General features: G+C 35.8%; 1 long non-coding RNA gene across 2 annotated transcripts in view; it reads left to right on the top strand.

Annotated features, from left to right (window-relative positions):
- LOC121828769 (uncharacterized) overlaps positions 1 to 1,648 on the top strand; it is a 99,733-nt gene extending 98,085 nt beyond the window's left edge. For both annotated transcript variants that reach the window (XR_006071324.2, XR_006071323.2), the window contains exons 5-6: positions 438 to 536; positions 1,540 to 1,648. This is a non-coding gene — a long non-coding RNA (uncharacterized LOC121828769). The remainder of the gene's footprint in view (positions 1 to 437; positions 537 to 1,539) is intronic.
- Positions 1,649 to 18,519: the final 16,871 nt, after the last annotated feature.

Below are 18,519 nucleotides of genomic sequence, written 5' to 3'. Positions count from 1 at the left end.
CATGAGTCACCATGCTTGGCTATATCCTTGAACACACAGAGATCCAGGCAGATCTCTGCCTCTGGAGTGCTAGGATTAAAGGCGTGTGCTACCACCACCTAACCTCTATGTTTAATATTGTGGCTGTTCTGTTCTCTGACCCCAAATAAGTTTATTAGAGTGCACAATATTTCAGGGAACACAATACCACCACAATGTCTCAGAAAACTTAGACATGTGTTGAATAGATAATTGTATTCTCACAGTCATTATAACTTCATGAACAAAAATTAAGTCCTAAAATCAAGCAATTAGTGAATACACAAAATGTATCAAAACTATCAAAATTATCAATTAAATGATAATTTTCTTTAAGCATAGCAAGTTTGTGGTATCCTTTATTTTATCTGGCTCTCTTATATTGGTGCTACAATAAAAGAAGTGAATTCTTTTTTCAGATAAGAACTGCTTTCTGTATCTGAAATTTCCAATGAAAACCGTAATAAGAGTAAATCTGAAGAAAAGACAGCACAGTTCCTTAGGACTTTTATGTTCAGGTAAATATTTCAATGTTGTCATACAAAAGAGCTATTTTTAATTGTGAAGAAGTGGTGTTTCTAGGCCTCCAAGTATTCTACATGGCTCATCATATTCTAGTATGCTCAGCTGTGAACCACAGTGGCATTCATCATGTGACCCTCAGGAATGTTCATCCTATTTTCCCAGTTTTGTTGCATCGGGTTTTGTTTTTTATTATTATTATTTTTATTTTTTTTTTCTGTTCTGATTGAGATTTTTACATAAGAAACAGCACATCATTGTAAACTTCTCCACCATGACAGAAAACAAAACCAAAACCAAAAATGCTCTATCAAGTTTGGGTCCGGTTAATTCTGATGAATGATCTTTTCATTTATTTGCAAGTTTATTTTATAATAAAATTCATTTAAAAAGCATTTAAGAAAATTTAAAGTTTGGGAAAAACAGGATGTATATTATGAGAAGTGTGTTTCCAAAAAAAGCACAAAGTCAAAAAGTAACTTGGATGGCATTCTGAAATTTATTATTTAAATGGGCTTAGCTATTATGGCCCACACAAGAACACTTGTTTGATTTTTCACACAGTTGGCTAACAACAGTTGTTGAGTCATTTCGGGCAGCCATTTCCCATAATGTCTCTTCATTTCTTAGGCAGCAAAAGTGTATTCAGGTTTACACCTGACATTATATCCCAGTCACTAGGTTGTAAACCTAATTCTATGAGCTTCTAGGAACATGCCTCATTGTACTTGAAGACCTATGAAAAGATAATTTCACACATTTTTCTTTATTATTTGTCTGGTTCCAAAGTAATTATTTACCTGTGCACATAATTTTAATTTTCACACCAGCTTTAAGCCATTGAAACTTTATCTCCATTTTATAAATCATTTATGCTGAGAATATTTGAGTTATTACGCCAATGTTCAGTGGCTATATGTGATTAGAATCTTTCCATTCTAAGTCTTTGTAATCATGCTCATATTGTTTACTAAATGCTGACTATTTCTTCACATATAGGAAGAAGTGGAGAATCTGAAAATTAAGTGGCTAACCTGAATTCACACAGCTACTCAGCAAAAGTAATAGGACTAATAAACATACTGTCTCTTGGCTTTCTTTTTTTCAATCCAGCACTCAGTTATTATTCTGTAAGCTTTCCTTTTTATTGTTCTCAACTGATGCTCATTAGGCATCAAATTTAGAGATACTGTTTCTAAAGTCACAGAACCATTCAAGCTGTGGAATGATGACTTTATCATGCAAGTCATGATTCCTCTTACAGTCTTCTATCTAGAAGACAGTGATCATTAGCACCTGACCATGCCTGTTCAAAAAGTTACAGCACAAATTTCTAAATGGTCAAGAATGTATGCATAGCCCCACATCAAATTTCTAAGTAAATTTCCTAATCTATCATCTGTGACAAACTTTGGGTTTTATGACAGTCATCACAAGTTCACATTTCACTTGTAGTCATAATTCTGTTTCACTGAAACACTGATGAAAATGAGAAACTCTTGAAATCATTCTATAAATTATAAATTCTTCAGCTCGAAGTAGGATTAACAATGTATAAAAATCAGAAAATGTGGCACAATATAACCACGTGTTATCTGCTGATAAAAATCTATTTAAAGGCTAATAATGCTCTAAAAGATGAAAGTAAATGAGTTTATTTAAACAAACACAACTTGATATTTTCCCAACGTTTTATGCTGCTATCCATTGCTGGGCAGAACCTCACAGACTCATCAGCCTTCTGATGTATCCCAGGACTTTAGTTTACCAAGGAATTAACAAACACCCATATTATGTGAAGATCTGAGTCCAGTGGGCTGCTAATTCTATGCATTTAATAAAACAGTTTCTGGTGTTTCTGATGAGTAGATAGGTTCAACAGAAACAATGCTCTAAGGGATTTGCAGGTCAATCAATATGCCACAGTACTACTGCATATAATCAAAACCCAAAGTTACAGCAGTGTGGCTTATAAGGTCTAGGTTCTCAGATATGCTGTGCTCTAGACAAATGGTACAAATCACAGCCACCCAGATATGTATGTGTATGGTTTTCAGAAAGGTGTATTGTAATTCATAATTCAGCCACACCTTATCATGAGCTGAAGGTAGTAAATTCAACATTTAGCAATTTAATGTTTTTTTTTTTTTCTAACAAGAAGATCTGGAGAAAATAAGCACCCTGAAATAAGCATTTTCCTCTACATCCTGAGTGTTACTCATCGGATTATAGAAATACTAAAATATATTTGTATTTAGTGTTCAGAAACAATCAGATTAGATAAGTCTTAATGCAGCATTGACTGTGGCCTTTTAGTACATAATCCATTTTAAATTAATTTTTCATATCGTATGCAATGAGAATCTAAGTTAATGTTTTACTAATAAAATATGAAATTAAAAAAATGCTTCTGGTTTTGATTTTTATAAAAATGATAAAATTTAAACTGAAAGATGGAAATTTCAATACGTATTTCTGGCTGGAAGAAAGTGAATAACCAAAGGTAAATCAAGATCCCCATACTACCTCATATAAGCACCAACACAAATGATGATGAACTTAATTATAAAATATGAAACTAACAAAATCTTTAAAAAACACACACATGAGAGCATCTTGATACCACTAATGAGGAAAGAAGCTCTTCCTCTCATTCTCTCTCTCTCTCCCTCTCTTACTCTTCCTCTCTCACAAGCTCAAAAGAAAAACCTAAAAAGGACAAGTTAATCTGTATCTTATCAAAATGATACACTTTTCTCTGTAAGAAAACCTGCTATAAGCAATATTGAGGAAAAATCCAGATCATATATCTGACAAAGTAATTATACATGAAAATATAATGTACATGCAAAACTCTATAATCAAAGCATAAACAATCAAGTTAGTGAGTAGAATATCTGGCAGGCATTTCAGGGAAGAAGTTGTGCAGAAAGCAAAAAAAGACATAAAAAGCTGTTCAGTGTATTATATCATTAGAAAAAAAATGCAAGTTAGATCCATGATAACATAAAGTACAAATGATGGTGATGATGATGATGATGATGATGATGATAATCATAATATTAAGAAGAAGACTAATTGCTGATGGGGCCAAATCACATGCTGTGGAAAAGAATGTGAAGTGGATCACTCATCCCAGAAATTTATTCAACAAATTTCTTAGAAAAATAAAAATATTGTTATTATAAAGTCCAACAGTCATACTGTAGTGTATTGCCCTTGGTAAAGGGGAACTTGAATTCACATAGAATACCCTTACCATACAGGCATTTGAAACACACTAACAAGATTGAGAAGAGGAAAAGGAAGCAAAAGGCATACTTGCTTTGTAATATGGGTAGTAATCTGCTTTCCTTCAATATTGGTGTATTTTTGTTGTTAAAAGCAAATTATTCAAAGGAAAGCTATTACACAGAATCCTAATTAACTAGATATAGGCATTTTTATTGGCCAAAGTAAATCCACCTTGGACTGCATGTTACCAACTATGTATGTGATCTGATGTTATAAAGCTGACTTTCTTCTTCTTCTTCTTCTTCTTCTTCTTCTTCTTCTTCTTCTTCTTCTTCTTCTTCTTCTTCTTCTTCCTCCTCCTCCTCCTCCTCCTCCTCCTCCTCCTCCTCCTCCTCCTCCTCCTCCTCCTCCTTCTTTCTCATCCTCGTCCTCGTCCTTGTCCGTGTCAGCGTCAGCTTCTGCTTTCTTCTTTCTCTTCTTTTATTTTTTCAGTAAGACTAAGCACTTCCTTTGTATTTAGGCTGGGCAATGAAATCCAATATGAGGAATAGGACCCAAGAGCCAGCCAAAGCATTAGGGACAGCCCTTGCTCCCATTATTATGAGTCCCACAAATACAAGCTACACAACTGCTTGTGTAGTACATATATGTACAACATATATGTAGAGGATTTAGGTTAGTTGCATTCAGGCTCCCTAGTTCTTAGTTCAGATTCAGCGAATTCCTATGAGTTGTTAGTTGTTTCTGTGGGATGTCTTGTGGTGATCTTGACCCTTCTCACTCCTACAATACTTCCTCCCTCTCTTAAACAGGATTTCCTGAGCTTGGCATAATGTTTGGCTGTGGGTCTCTGTGTCTGTTTCCAACACTTAGTGAATGAAGGCTATCTGATGACCAATCTGATCACAGGAGATGGCAAGTTCAGGGTATGCATCCACTATTGCTAGGAGTCTTAGCTGGGGTCACCCTTGTAGATTCATGGGAGTTCCCTTGCATCATGTTTCTACCTGCCCCCCAAGAGCTCCCCCATCCAGTCATCTCTTTCAGTACTCTAACCCTCCACCCACTCCTCAACCCGATCCCTCAAGTTACCATCCCCACCTATCCCTAGTCCACCCAGCAGATCTCTTCTATTTCCCCTTCCCTGAGAGAATCATGTATTTCCCTACCTACTCCGTGGGCCCTCTTTGGTACCTAGCTTCTCTGAGTCTGTAGAGTGTAGCCTGGTTATGCTTTACAGTTACTATTTAATTATGACTGAGTATATACTATTGTTTATGTACTCACTGGGTTAACTCACTCAGGATGATTTTTTTCTGCACAAGTACACTTGCTCAACTATGTTCATAGCAGCTTAATTTGTAATAGTCATAACCTGGAAACAACCTAGATGCCCCCTAGGTGAAGAATTGATAAAGAAAATCTGGTACATTTACACGACGGAGTATTATTCAGCTGTTATAAAATATGACATCAGGAAAATTGAAGACAAATGGATGGAGCTAGAAGAGCTGAACTTCTTGGCATCTGGTAGGACACAATCCAGTGCTAGAAACTGTTGACAATTTTGAAAGTCTTCAGAGATGAGAGCTTGGGAGGGAGATTGATTTCACTAATGAGCAACTGGTATGTTCTCTATATATTTAGGTACAGGCCCAGATAATTAAATTGAATCAGGCTGTTTTGGAGAGGAGATTGGAAAAATCAATACAAGTGTGATTGTATCAAAATAGATAAGAAAAAAAATACTGATTTAAAACATTTTTCTTATGATTCAGCTACCGTATTCATCATTTTCTCACAAAAGAAATTTTTGGAATCTCAAATAATGATATAATGATTCTGATGTTTTAAGCAGTAGCCTCCACCTTGAAAATGATGCAAAGCTTGTTTTACTTTAGTCATAACAGACCATATTGTGCATGTGGAAAAGCAAGTTTGATAATCAGAGTCATCTTTCATCTGTTTGTTATCCTCCATCATTATTCCACCATATTCAATGAGGTGTAATTGGTTGTTTTTCACTCTTTTTGGCTCTTTGTTCTTTGGAGGGCCCACTACCCAGCTCCCAAATAAATCAAACACAGAGGCTTATTATTACTTATAAATGTCCAGCCTTAGATGGGTTTATTTCTAGCCAGTTTTCCTTAAATTAAATTATCCCATCTACCTTTTGCCTCTGGGATTTTCCTGTTTTTCTTTTTAACTTTTGTAAATCTTATTTTCACTCTTACTCCATGGCTGGCTGTGTGGCTGGATGGCTAGTCCTTAGCATCCTTCTCTCCTTGTTCTCTTGCTCCTCCTTCTTTCTTCCTGGATTGCACCTCACATTTATTTCCTCTACTTGCCAGCCCTGCCTAGCCTTTCTTCTGCCTTGCTATTGGCCATTCAGCTCTTTATTAGACCAATCAGGTGTTTTAGACAGGCACAGTAACACACATTCACAGAGTTAAACAAATGCAACATAAAAGAATGCAACACATCTTTGCATCATTAAACAAAATTTCCACAGCATAAACAAATGTAACAGATCTTAAAATAAGAGCAAGATCTCTCAGTCAAACCTAGAGCTCACCTGTATGGCTTATCTCACTTGCCAGCTTGCTCTGGGAAAGCTATTAATCACATTCTGAAGATGACATTTCAGGCAGGCCACCGTATCTACCTGGTATTTATATGAATTATGAGCACCTGAACTCCAACCCTCATGCTTGTGCTGAGAGCATGTTAACCACTTAGCCTTCTCCCCAGCCTCTCACTGTTCCATTTTGTCTTCTGGTGTATCAGATAGGTTGGGAGACAGACATTCCCCTAGAGCCAAATATTCCAAAATTCTGCTTTGGCTCCTCTCTTACAGAGGCTCTTAAAAATGCAGTTTTGCTCCTTTGCAGTCTGCTGTCCCCGGGTGGCCATAACTGTAATTACAGCCAGGCCTACAGCCACAGAGGAAGTCTCCAGGAGAGGCACAGAGCACCAGCTAACAATTCTAAAAATAAAGTACTTACAGATTAAGGTCACAAGCAAAAAACAGGTAGAGTGGGAAGGAGAGAATGAACAAAGGAGGGGCAACAGAGTGAGACAAAAGTATAAATTTTGTAGTTACAATCAAAGATGGTATAGTTAGGTGGCTGTGCATCCCCCAGGCTTGCCTAGGCAAAAATCCATCGAGAAGTTACAGAATGATGGAGATTCTTACAAGAACTGTATATCTGAAACTAACATTCTTCTCCTAATTTTAGAGGGTATATGATAAAAAGCCCTGAATGAAATGAATGAAAACTATCATTTCTCTTATAATTAAAATATATTCAAAACAACTCAATTATAATATAAATGCTATAAATGCAAACCAATAAGATGACCTTTAATTTCTTTCAGATGAGAGATCTATAATGTAAGATTTTTATTATTACCATTTAACAGACAAAAACATTGAGGTTTAGGAAAATGCAGACTCACCACTCTTAAGGCTACATAGTTAAAACACATCAGATCCACATCTCTTTGAATCCCATACTCTTCCTTCTTCCTTTTGTTCCTTGAGTACTTGTTGTACCTGCCTTTCCAACTTAAAGTCTATCCTAACCTACTTGGTTATTTTATTAATTTACTACGAGATTTCTATGACTTTTCTGGGCTTGGGTGCTTATGTATGTACTTAGCATTTAAACTACAGATGATTTTAAGGTGAATTGTACTTACAAGTGCTATATGCTTAAAATGTTTGAAGCCATTATGGACCAGCATTTATAGAGATATTAATGAACCATCCAAATCCTGAGTCCTTGATAACCAAGAAGGGTTAGGAAACCTGAGAACTGATCGGTTACCTATTTTATTCTTGGTCAAATTCTGTTAAAATGCCACAATTTTATCACAGAGATTATAAGACCAATTTTCCAAGCCCACCAGTGAGTCATTAGATTAGACCAGAGGTAGTAAGCTTGGCTTGGAGATGTGGGAATGATATCACACTGACAGAAGCAGCAAAGGGCAGTTCGGGAGGCAGTACCTAGGCTGCTTCCTCATTGTTTTTCCTGTCTGTCTGCAGTTCATTGTGTTCTGGAAAGTGTTGCTTTTGCAGTACCTAATGAATGATACATCAAGGCCTGCTATGAAACTGTAGGGAGAAACTTTACGGTATGACTCATGAGCTGTGCTGAATTACAGATCTTTTCTCATTAGTCTGATTAAAAACCTAAGCTCATTATGGCTCAGGAAGTGATTTGGTTTCAATGCCTTTTGGTTATGTTCCTTTTCTTATTTTCCAGGAGCACATATTTTGGCTAAGAAATCATTTTCTATTTTAAATGGTTCTAAATTTCAGTTCTTAAATGTATGTTCATTATCATATCATTCAAACCTGTAAATGTTCTCTTTTTTTTTGTACTCTTAACTACTTCTTTAAACATAAAGTGATTTTGAACCTTCTTTCTTACATAGTATTTTGTTTCACATATTAGAATCTTCCAGACAGTTTTTGGCATGTTTTTGACTTTGGGGAGAAAAAGGCAGACTTCTTAATTGTGGAAAGAGGATGTTGACTTTGAAATTAAACTTAAGTAAGAGTTATAATCTCATCTAGGTCAGGTCATTTAAACTATTAAATTCTAAATCATTGAGTGAAATAATTAACAGTGATTGTAGCAGATCTTGCCATGAAGCGTTAATTATCTAATATATTTAAAGCATGTAGAAAACTAGAGGCCTAAATGTTGGTTTCTCTTATTTCCCTTACAAATATGAAGACATGCAGATTTTGCATTTTAGACCAAACATAGTATTCTTTGATCAAAAAGGAGAGTAAAGTGATTAGAAAGTGTTCTGTCTCTGATATGAGAACTTAAGGACATGTTACCACAACTCTTGGAATAAACGCATGACTCTACATATGCACTATGGGTTGACTGAAAATCCTGGGGTTTTTCTAAATTTGTCTGGCACAAACCTAGCAAGTGAAACTTGGCCTCCACATGAAGCAGTTCACAACGTGGTCAGCTTCCCAGTATCGATATTTTCTGTGTGCCATCTCAGGGAAGGGCTCCTCAGAACAAGCCATCTATCCTTTAGCCATAGGTGGAATAGTGCTAGGGATAGCCATGAAAGTATCTCCTAAATCTGGATAATCAGATAATCTAATTAATAAACTGAAGATTGTAAGCCCTGCACTGGCATACAAGCTTGTCCCTGGCCAACCATGAACACGTAGCATGTAGCATGTAATACAGCAGGGCAGGCCTTCCAGGAGACATTTGTGACTATTTCTAGAGGGTCTTTTGATTATCCAAAATGGCAAGACATGTTAGTTACCTGGTAATATTATAAAGAATAAGGTTGTATGACTTAAAATATACAGGATAGCCTCTCCTATAATAATAGTTACAAAGTCCAATAGCTCTGCTGCATCTATTTCTGGTCTAATAAAATACTCATTTTCCCCAAATGTTCAAAATATTGTTTAAAACTTGTTTGTGTGTTATATATGGAAACATGCTATCTATGGAGATTGGAGGGTTGTCATAGCTATTGAGCTGGTGAAGAAGCAACTGTGTATTACTGAAAGAGAGAATATAGGTCTAAGGCGCAAGAAATCAAGTTGACACTGTTAGTAAGGAAATGTAGGACTGTTAGTGATACTAGAAGGGTTTTTTTTTCAGTTTTCTTTATAATTTCACTTTGATAGTCATTCTAACATCTTATATCCTAGCTGACTACAACCAGATAACTTAGGAGTCCAGGGAGCTTTATATGGGCTCTTTAGACTTTTGTTACCTGGTATTTCTATGGTCTTAATATTTTGAATTCACAAAAAGCATCTTATCAACAGAAAAACAAAAACAAACAAGCAAACAAAAACTAGGCTTCATCCATTTCTTGTTGCTACAATACTCATCATTGGGAAATTCATAAGGAAGTTTATTTGAATGTATACTTCTTTTTTTTTTAGTTAAAAAGGAGGTTTATTTTGTGGGGTAACTTACAAATGAAGGGATAGTTTACAGGGTCTGGGAAAGACATAGCACAGTCCGGTGGTGTTCTCTGGAGAACTCTGCTCAGTCTACCTCCAGCGTCCAGGGTCCAGGAACCAAGAGAGCCAGCTCATCCAGATCTCAGGTCTTCAGGTCCTCTCTTGGCCTGCCTTGTAGGCGTGGCAGTTACCAAAGCCTCAACGGGGCTTGGAACTTCCAGATCAAAGCTGGAATGGCTACCCACTACATACTCCTCTCTGTGTGCTTTCTTCTTTTTGTCCAAAAACTTTCAGGTGTGCTATTCAGTTGCTAGTATGAGGTCTCTCCAGTTTTTTAATGTAGGCACTTAGTGCTATGAACTCACCTCTTAGCACTGCTTTCATTGTGTCCCATACATTTGGGTATGCTGTGTATTAATTTTCATTGAATTCCAGAAAGTATTTAATTTCTTTATTTTTGTCTTGACCATTTTTCGTTCAGTGGAGAGTTGTTCAATTTCCATGAGTTCATAAGCTTTCTGTTGTTTCTGTTAGAGGATAAAATGGTTACACCTGCTTGCTTCTTAGGTACATTTGCTTGGAATATCTTTTTCTAACCCTTTATTCTGAGGTGATATCTATCTTTGATGTTGAGCTGTGTTTCTTGTATGCAAGAAGAATGATCCTGTCTTCACAACCATTCTGTTAGTCTGTGTCTATTAGGAATCCGAGACGATTGATATTGATAACAATATCCAATAACAATAACCAATGATTGTTGATTCCTGTTATTTTATTGTTGCTGTTGTTGGTGTGTATGTGTGACTGTTACTGTGTGTGTGTGTGCATGCTATTTGCTGTTCTCTATGCTTCTTGTACCTTTATAGGCATCTCTTCTTTAGGTTAGGAAAATTTTCTTCTATGATTTTGTTGAAAATATTTTCTGTGCCTTTGAGATGGGATTCTTCTCCTTCCTCTATTCCCTTTATTTTCTTCTTCTTCTTCTTCTTCTTCTTCTTCTTCTTCTTCTTCTTCTTCTTCTTCTTCTTCTTCTTCTTCTTTTTTTTTCTGAGACAGGCTTGGGAGGCAGAGACAGGTGGATCTCTGTGACTTCAATGCCAGCCTAGTCTATAAATTGAGTTCCAGGACAGCCAGGACTGTTATACAGAAAAACTCTGTGTCCTAAAACAAACCCAAACAAAAAAATCAAAGAAAAAAGAAAGCCAAGAAAAAACAAACAGTTGAAGGAAATCAATAAAACTGTTCAAGACATGAAAATGGAAATAGAAGCAACAAAGAAAATACAAAATGTTGAGGTAATTCTGGAAATGAAAAATTTAGGAATTCAAACAGAAACTACAGAGGCAAGCTTCACTAATAGACTACAAAAGATGAAAGAGAGAATCTTCAGCCATTGAAAACAGGATAGAAGAAACAGATACATAGATAGGTCAAGGAAAATGTTAAATCTCAAAAAATTCCTGACACAAAACATCTAGGAAATCTGGGACACTATGAAAAAAAACAAACATAAGAATAAAGGGAATAGCCGGGCAGTGGTGGCACATGCCTTTAATCCCAGGCAGATCTCAGTGAGTTCAAGGCCTGTTCTACAGAGAGAGTTCCAGGACAGGCTCCAAAACTACACAGTGAATATATACTTCTAGGACCAGAAAGTCCAAGAGCTGGTGAGAGCCATGGGCTTCTTCAACTCAGAATAGAAATGGATAGAGAAGAAGAATTAGCCTGGGTATGACCTAAAATACAAGGCATGGTATTGCTGAAATGATACTTGCTCTCCATGAGATTAATCCAGTCCCACACAGTGAGAATTCAGCTATGTGAGAGAGGATCAATGAGTATCTTAAGGTGGAGGACCCACATTACAACTTCCATAGTTCCCACATCTAACACTGACACAGCAGAGGCCAAGATACAAATTCCTGGGCAGCCTCAAAACAGGATGGTTTCTTTGACTTACAACGACTCTTGATCCATTTGCTTACAGGATATGATTTTTAAGTATAGATTATTGCTTTGTTTCTTGCATCATTGGCATGATACAGCAGTCTTCCCAAACTCAAGAAGGAAAGGAAATTTAGAGCGTGGTAAAGATTTCTCAATCTCTCTGCTCTAACTTCTTGAAATTGTCAGCACCTTCAAGAGGGGCAACAGGGAAAGAAGTGTAAGGGCAGCAGCTGAAAACATTTTCTTCCTATCCTTGGTGCATGAACTGGCTTTGGAGCCCATTGCTTATAGTGGGACACCTTTCAAATCCTGATGCAGGAAGGAGGGGCTTGGATCTGCCTCAGCTTAATGGGCTTTGCTGACTCCCCATGGGAGGCCATACTTTTTCTGAGGAGGGGATAGGGGGTAGGCTAGGGAGGAAGGCAAGGCCAGGAGCAGGAAGAGGGATGAGGGAGGATCTGTGGTTGGTATCTGGAATGAATAAAAAAAATTCTTAATTATAAAAAGAAGAAGAAAAAACAAAACAAAACAACAACAAAATATCTTCTTAGAAACCTGGCCTGGACTATCCACACATACTTCCATTATGTTCATGTCATAGCTCTTTGATCAATCCTCCTTATCTTTCTGTTCTTATAGCTCTTAAGAGTCACACAGATTTAATGCACTCTAATCTTATATATTCTTCTTAGAAATCAGGATTTTGGTAAACTGCTACCTCAGAGCTCTGAGTTTTTATGCCTTTGAAACTATACTCTTTGTTTTTGTTTTTGTTTTTGTTTTCTCTGTATAATATTCATCTTTATGTGGCTTATTTTTTATATTAATTTTACTGTCGCTTTAAAGACTTTATTTTTTTAAAACTATGTATTTGTTTATATAACTGTATATATCACCTTTTTTGTCTCTTTCAAGCCTACGCATATTTTACACACATTGTAAACTATTACATCTGAATCTGTCTTAATGTGAATCTATTGCTTTAAACTGCAGCATTTGTAAGACTGAAAAGGCTCTATGGCTGCTGGCTCTGCCCACTTCAGCTTCCCAACATGGCGGTGGTAGTTTACCACCAGCTCTAGGAGCTATCATGGGTCTATACTTTTATCCAAGCAGCGTGTAGCCCAGAAACCTCTTTTTTTGTTTTGTACTAGCAAAGGCTAAATCCACCACGCAGCTTAATGTGCCACTTGCAGCGGCCTCATTCCTGCCATACTGCAGGTCAAGCGCACACGCCAGGAACACACAAGTAGCTCAAACCAGCAGCTGCTGCTCATTTGAGAGAGACAATTAGGAAGCTGTTTTTAGTTCTGTATTAGAATCTTTTCTCAGGTTTTAGGTGGAAACTCTTGCCAACTCATTGGGCACCATTTGTAGCTAGAGTTTTCCTGCCTTGCCCACAGTCAGGACAAATCTTTGTCACCCACCAGTCCCACAGCTGCTCAGACCCAACCAAGTAAACACAGACTTACAAAACTGTATGGCCATGGCAGGCTTCTTGCTAACTGTTCTTATAGCTTAAATTAATCCATTTCCATAAATCTATACCTTGCCACGTACCTCGTGGCTTACCGGCATCTTCACATGCTGCTTGTCATGGCGGTGGCTGGCAGTGTCTCCCTGAAACTATACTCTTATCTACCAGGAAAATTACTTTAGCTTTTCAAAAAAAAAAAACTACTATATTTCTTCATGAAAGTTATAAAAAAAACAAAAATAAAACAGAAACGTTTAGTGATATATAAGCCTATTTCTTTTTTTAATATTTTTATTTAATAATTAACTTAATTTCACATATCTACCATAGATAGGCCTGTTTCTAAACTCACTTTTAGACTTAGTAATAGAAATATTTATCTTAGTATGAGGACATTCCTCTACTGTTAATGAAAATCTAAAATGGACACCTTTTACAAAAATGTATTGAAAACAATTTATCATCATTTAAAAAGACTTTATTTTAATTATCAAATAGCATTGCTAGAAAAGTATGTAAATTCTGAAAAAGTACAAAACAAGACTTGAAGAGATAGGTATTACTCACAATTTGAATTAAGCAACATGTGCATTGACCATGAGAAAGTAAAACAAAAAGTAGCATCATATCTGTTCAATAGTATTCTAGACTCAAGTCAGAAACATAAAATTGAGATATATATATATATATATATATATATATATATATATAGTTACTAAAATTATTTTGCAGCATATTAAATAGAAAAAGAGAATGTCCACATGGTACATCCTCAGTCATCCAAAAGCTAGTATTTGTTCACTACAGAGAAGATGAGTATTGAAAGGATACATCTCCAAATGGAAAAAGTTGGTAATTTGGAAGAGAAGAGAACAAATTTTGTAAGTTTTTATTCTTTATATTATTTTGGGAAAGGTAAAAATGTAATAATTACTATAATATTGATTAATTGTAATGTATAACTTGACAAACATTGACTTGGAAAGAATACATTTAAAAGTCACAGTGAGACACCATAAGATAGCATGGTTGGCGTTAATTTTCTCAATAAACATATAGTACTACAAATTATTCATTAGACATTGAGATACTAGTCAATTACACATTATTTTTTCTAATAAATTTTTGTCAAACAAATGCAGTAGGTGAGGCAGATATTGATCAAATAGTTATATGAATAAATATGAATTACAACTTACAGAGCAGAGTCCTCTGTTGATATTAGAGGATATGATAGCAGATCATGACCTAGATCACAACCTCAGATATATCTTGTTCTCAAGAATAAAAATTTATGTGAGCTATAAAATTTAGATAGTAATTAAATGGGTGAAAATGGAGGGAGCAAATTGCCCACAGTGAGGCTCTGTGGCAAGAGACAGACACCTTAATATATCAAAATGGTTAAGAGATTATCAGTGCTTTTAAATCATAAAGAATCAATGGGTAGACTATGATAACAGTTGGGGCTGGTAGAGATCAAATGCATGGCCTTTAACTTATGTTTGAGGCTCTGAGAAGAAAAGAAAACAATCAATTTCAGAAAATATAGCATAAAACTGATGCATCATACTAAAATGTATAGAAGATCATTTTGGCTCCAGCACAGAGAACGATGCTAAACAAGAGTGAATTTATATTAATTATTCAGGAAAACATCAAAGTATTCTTTTTGTTCTTCTGTTTGACATTTCAACAATCTTATATTTCTTACATGTTTCTGGTCGTGTTATTCCTCACATAATAATGATGCTCTTTGTGACCATCTTTTTTCTTAACACGCTCAAAGTGAGAGAGTGCTGAAACTCCCCAGGATTTCCTCCAAGAAACCACTGGTTTAAATATCCAGAAATTTATTGCATTGGATTCTTGTGGATGATCTGTAGTTAGTGCTTCATAGAAAGACATATATCCATTTGGTAACTTTCATGGCAGGGACGGCCATTTAGAGATATGTCATTATAATAGCAACATGTTATTGAATGTTCCATTTAAAAAAAAATGAGGAGACCAACAGAAGACCCCAAGTCTATAGGAGGATTTTTGCTTCTATGTTTTATTGTTCTTGAAGAGGCCACTTTTCCTGATCCTTTACATTGTATCTTCATAGGTGCATTCCTTTAAGAAATGATAACTTCATTCAAAACATTTTTTTCTAAATCTGTTATCAGTAAGCTTCATTCTAGTTGATTTCTCTCATGCATATTATTCTATTGGTCAATAAAATGGTACACCAGGTGACGGGAGCCATTCTGACAATATTTATATATGTATTTAACAAACACATCAGTAAACAGATCTAGTCTCTTGAGGGTTTAATTTTATAAAGAGTCCTTCTGTCCTCAAAAAATAGATCACTTTGGAATAGAAATGCCATTATTGAAAGCCAGACTCTGGAGCTTGAGAAACTTGAATATTTCCTCCATGAACTCAGAGTTCAACCCTCATTCCTTAGCCTAGCCTACTTTCAAATCAATTTATTTTCCAACACCTTTGTAATAAGTGGTCATCAGAGAAGTATACTATCAGTATTGATGTGAAGAGTATTGTTTACAATCCCTAATATACCAACCCAAAGTGTAATTGTTAAACTTCATTATGAATTTGAATAGACTTGAAATCACCTACAAGACATACCTCTACATGTATTAAGTAGGGAAGTAATTGAGGAGGGAAGTAATTGAGGAGGCCTCAGAGTGTGCTTGAGAAGGGAAGAGCAGTACTTCTATATGGTTTGCACAATTCTACAGCCTGGGGCCACATTCTGATTAAAAAGGGAAATGGAAGAAAACAAGCTGAGCACCAGCATCCATTGTTTTTTGCTTTCTTAGTATAGATCCTACATGAACAACTGCTTTGAGCTCTTGGTGTCATTCCTTCCTTTCTGTGATGAACTATAGCCTCAAACTGTGAGGCAAATACACACTGTCACCTAAAAAAGTTGTTTCTTTCAAATAGTTGGTATTAACTATTACAGATGATCCTGACCAATAGTCAAGCTTGGGGTTTTTCTGATAGCCAGCTGCTCCCAATTGGAGAAACAACTGAAGATAAAGGTTAAAACAGACTGCAGGGGGAGATCCACTAACAGTTGTACCTGGTTCTACCTCTAACTAACTGTAGACAATGAGTACCTTTATTGTGACAGTATGGGCTGTTAAACTACAAAGCAGGGAAACTTTGATCTCAAATAAATGCTAGTAAGTATTTTAATATGTCCAAAGTTCAAAATAATAATGTCTGTTTAAGTATAATTTTGTATTGGCACCTTTCTTGCTGTCATTTTTATGTACTTCTTCATTCAAAACCCTGCGATCTTTCCTCCAAGAACTTTTAGGCTGACTCTGTAAAATGTGCCCAGGAATAATAGCCTGGACTTGATGCTATACTTTCCATATATAGTCAATAATATCTGTTTCATTTGTCCACTGAAAGGTCATATTTTCTAGGTTGGACAATAGGAACATTGTCCCAAAACTTCTAGCAATGTAACATCTAAAACATTCTGAGTAGCAAAAAATACAGCTGCACCACAAAAGGAGTACTGATATTAATGAGGGCATTATAGTTTGAGGGAATTTAAGGAATACACCTTAAGTTCTACTCTGACAATGAACAACAGCAACAAAAACAGCCAGAATGCCCCATCAAATTGTAGGGAAATCAAAATTCATAGCAAACACCAGGGTGCTTTCTCTTTCATCTGCCACATGCCACCCATTCCTGCCTTGAGCTGCACACCAGCTATCTGGCAGGCAATGCTGTTGCTCATAAAGAACAGGTGCAGTGCCTCATCCCACAAGGAGGGCAAAGATTAATGAAGTGTGTTTGTAAATGCTAAGAATATGAGTGGTAACAGTCAGCCTTATAAGAATACTTTAATTAACACCGATATGATGCATTAACTAACATTCAGATTCATTCACTTATATCCTTATCAGCAGCTGTACAACCACACCAACAAGCATTATTCTTTGTTGGATGTCAACAATTGCAGGGCCATAAAAACACAAGCAACATTATTGTTTAACTTGGTTGATAAAAGATTGTCAATGAAGACAGAACATACAACATTGTAGGTGTAAATAAATTTTAAGTCATTACCTACACCTTGGATTGTTACAGTCTTTCTTGTATTCCAGAATATTAAATGTTATGTGGCAGCTTCCATAACCACCTTTAATGTTTCATATCACCTTTGTTTAAGCTCTTATGGGGTTGTGTAAAACAAATTACTCGTGTAAAATAAAACTTATTTTTTATTTTTTTCCAAAGGCAAGGTCAAGTTCTGCCAATTACTCAAATATTTTTTCATGTTGCCTAGGTCTCCTTTATTATGTTTCTATTGGTTTATTTCTATCCTTGTAGTGCTCATACTCTTTAAATAGCTGATTAGATGTCGGTGAAAATTTCACTAGAATAAGTCATGGAGGTTGAGGGTATGAGATTCTTTATTTTTGTATCTCTAGAGTTGAACACAATTGTTGATATCTGACAACCCATCAAAAACATATTTGTGTTATGAATAAATAAAAAATCAATTAGGAAATAGCATATAAATTAAGATATTTTATATGAGTCAATATTGTTTTATAACCTTTAAAACCAACTATACAAAAATGATGAAAGTAATATTTCTAGAAATGTATCTCTTCTAATACTTAAGTCAGAAAATTAGTCTACCAGATAAACTATAACTATAGACTTTTCTCTACACAGTCAGCTAATAAGTACTCATTACACTTTTTTCACCATGGCAAATTGTTGTGACTATTGCAATGGATAAAATTTCAGCTAAATGTCATGATTAATCAATAAGAATGCAGGGCCAGATGTCAGAAAATGGATTTGCTCTCTTAGCAGAGCAAATTTCCCAGTACTTCATGCTTTTAAATATTCTACTCTCTCCAAATTCAGGTGCTCTGGAAGTGCAATAATCATTCTTGACTGCTTAATCATCCCTCTGGCCCCAAGGTTTTACTTATCATATATTTTTAGTTATATTTATGTGGGGGTATGTGTGGGTACACATGAATGCCAGGTATTCCAGAGGCCAGACAAACCCTTGAAGATAGAGATACAGGTATTGCGAGCAACCTGACAAGGGAACTGGGAACTGAAACAAGGTCTTGTGAAAAAAAGAGAAAGTGTTCTTAACTGTTGAGCCATGCCCTCAGCCCCCCTATTTATGTTTTGAAAATAGAAATCTATTTGTAATTTTTCTAAAATTTTTGTTTGGTTCTTTCCTTACTTTTTTTGAGTATATTTTTTAATCCTGTTTGTGTGTGTGTGTGTGTGTGTGTGTGTGTGTGTGTGTGTGTGTGTGTGTGCGCGCGCATGTGAAGTGAAGGCC

The sequence above is a fragment of the Peromyscus maniculatus genome, chromosome 4 (assembly GCF_049852395.1).
Source record: "Peromyscus maniculatus bairdii isolate BWxNUB_F1_BW_parent chromosome 4, HU_Pman_BW_mat_3.1, whole genome shotgun sequence".
Lineage (NCBI taxonomy): Eukaryota > Metazoa > Chordata > Mammalia > Rodentia > Cricetidae > Peromyscus > Peromyscus maniculatus.
The sequence above is the reverse complement of the archived record's forward strand: the minus strand, read 5'-3'. Positions and strand labels throughout refer to the sequence as shown.